Source organism: Temnothorax curvispinosus, unplaced genomic scaffold (assembly GCF_003070985.1).
Source record: "Temnothorax curvispinosus isolate PA1 unplaced genomic scaffold, ASM307098v1 QBEX01016742.1, whole genome shotgun sequence".
Classification (NCBI taxonomy): domain Eukaryota; kingdom Metazoa; phylum Arthropoda; class Insecta; order Hymenoptera; family Formicidae; genus Temnothorax; species Temnothorax curvispinosus.
This window is the reverse complement of record NW_020226522.1, coordinates 1,530-4,329: the sequence shown is the minus strand read 5'-3', so window position 1 is coordinate 4,329 and position 2,800 is coordinate 1,530. Positions and strand designations below refer to the sequence as shown.

The 2,800-nt window shown below is 29.2% G+C and overlaps 1 pseudogene; it reads left to right on the top strand.

Moving 5' to 3' along the window:
- Positions 1 to 229: 229 nt before the first annotated feature.
- LOC112466933 lies at positions 230 to 1,431 on the top strand (annotated as a pseudogene).
- Positions 1,432 to 2,800: the final 1,369 nt, after the last annotated feature.

The window sequence follows — 2,800 nt, the reverse complement described above, 5'->3', positions numbered from 1 at the left end:
CGACTTGAAATGTGGTGAGATGAGCAGGGAACACAACAATCTTGGTCACTTGGTCTTTGTACACTCTGAATACTGTCTTTATTATATATAAGTATATCACACTCTGTAACTTAAACCGTAACCGACACGTCTGAACACGACGGTGATCGAGGCTCTTGTGAGCACCACTGATGCCCACACGCACGCGTGGCGCGCCGAGTCGCGCCGCCAACCGGGGGCTGCCCTCTAGAAGGGCGGGAACTTATTGCTCGTTCAAAGTCTTCTCCCAACATTTTTCTCTGTGACAGATCCAGTGGTAGATACTTGGTTTCTAATGGAATTTCCAGGTACTATGTTATGTATCGTCGGCGCTTATTTAATATTTGTTTTAAAAGTTGGACCAAAAATGATGGAAAAACGGCCGGCCTTTCAGCTGAATACCGTTATGATCTTATATAACGCATTTCAAGTACTATTCAGTACTATTTAGTTGACAGGTTTGGTAAGTTTATTTTTTTGTAGTACATTTATTCCATCAGTGTTTAATATTAAGAATAAAAAAACGTAATCACGACATATAAATACTCCGTTCTACATTTTCTCATATTATATGTTCACAAGAATGCCATATAAACCATTAAAAATATCACAAAAGGATATTTCAGATAAATACTTATTAATTATACGTTTAAATAGCTTTAGAATTATAATTTATATATTTAATATTATTTAAACTTGAAATGTTCTGATAAAAATTATTTAAGTTTAATTAACATTTTTTTTAACCAACATATAAATAGGTATTCAAAATAAAAAAATGATTAATATATGTAAGAATGTAACAAGAAGTTTGACTAAACTATTACATTAACACATATTTTGAGACATACAATAATCAATATAACAACATTTGTCGATTTTAGATATTGAACGTCGATATTAAATATTTGTTCCCCGCTCATGGATATGATACTCAAGATTATATATCACCTCCAGAAAACGTACGAATAGCGGTAAGCATTTCCTTCGCAATTGTTAACAATATTTAATTTAATTTAAATAATTTTAACAGTTTTTAATAAATAGCAAATATATTTTTCCACTATGTTACTTATATATATGTATATGTCGTTCGTACAGATGTTACAGTATGCTTGGTGGTATTTTTTCGCAAAAATTATCGAACTTCTGGACACGGTAAGAAAATTTATAATGTTAAAATAATTGATTAGTTAAAAATTGAAGTGTTTAAGTTAATTAATTTATAAAAAATTTAATACAAAAAACATATGCTTTTATCTACTTGTAAAAGTGTACCATTGTTCCGACAGTTAACTAACGAAAATTATTGCAAACAAACATTTTGAAACATGAACAAAACATTTTGCTAACTCGTCATCGGAAAAATATACGTAAATTGTTCGCATTATTTTTAATAAATTGAAGAAAATGTTTAATGTTCTCTCCTTTAAACAGAATATCAAAGTATGTTAAAAAAAAAAACATAAAAAGTATATTAGATATCTTTTTAAAATAATACAAATTATTAATAACATATCAAATTAAAATTAATAAATAACTATTTTATATATAATATTAAAAACAGCGTTTAATTGAAAATAAACAAAAAATTTTGTAAAGAAAATATGTAACTTCTAATGTTCTGCTTTTCAAGGTATTGTTTGTTTTGAAAAAGAAGCAAAGTCAGATTACTTTTCTTCATGTGTACCATCATACTTTAACGGTCATCTCTTCGTGGTGTTATTTGAAGTTCTTGTCCGGTAAACAAGGCGTCATCATAAGTTTTTTAAATTCTGTGGTCCACGTCATTATGTACAGTTATTATTTTATCGTGGCACTTGGCCCTAAGTACATAACATTTAATTAAATTAAATAACAAAATTGATTGAATTAATTGATTAGTTAGAAATTAAAATGTGTGAGTTAGCCGACTTACAAAGATTTAAGAAGACAATGAAGCGTATATTATGCTTTCGTTATCGATTAAAAGTGGAACCATTGTTTAGTCTCAGTTACCCAATGAAAGCTATTGCAACGAAACATTTTGAAATGTGAATAAAGCGTTTATTATAATATGCTAACTCGGTCATCGGAAAAGGATTTGTCGATTGTACGCATGACCTTCAACAAATTGAACCTTTTTTAAATTCTACCTTTTTCAGACATAATCTACTATTATTATAAAGCAACAGGGTTTGCATTTTTTTTGTTTGCTATGATCTCGGAAACCAATGGATCGAATTTTTACCAAACGTATATGAAATAGGGGTAGAATTTCCCGGGGAGTGCTATAGGGTGTATAGTTTTTCGTTACCGATTTTCTGTAAACCGGTTTTTCTAATTTTTTCAATTTTTCGGTAAATAATTGACGGAATTTCAAAGAATTGTATATAAAACAGGGGTTGAATTTTTGCGGGGAGTGCCATAAAGTGTATAATTTTTTGTTACCGATCTCTTTGGAAGAAGCCGGTACTGAAATTTTTGAAATTAAAAATTATTTGACCGAATTTTTATTAAATTTCATATACTTTTAATATCGATTTTTTTGGAAACCAGTATCAGAAGTTTTTCGAATTAAAAACCATTTGACCGATTTTTTATTAAAAGTATATGAAATAGGGGTAGAATTTCCCGGGAAGTGTAGAGGTAGAGTGTATAGTTTTTTTTACCGATTTTCTGGAAACCGGTTTTTTTAATTTTTCTAATTTTTCGAGAAATAATTGACCGAATTTTTACTAAAAGTATATGAAATAGGGGTAAAATTTTCCAGGGAGAACTATAAAGTGTATAATTTTTTGTT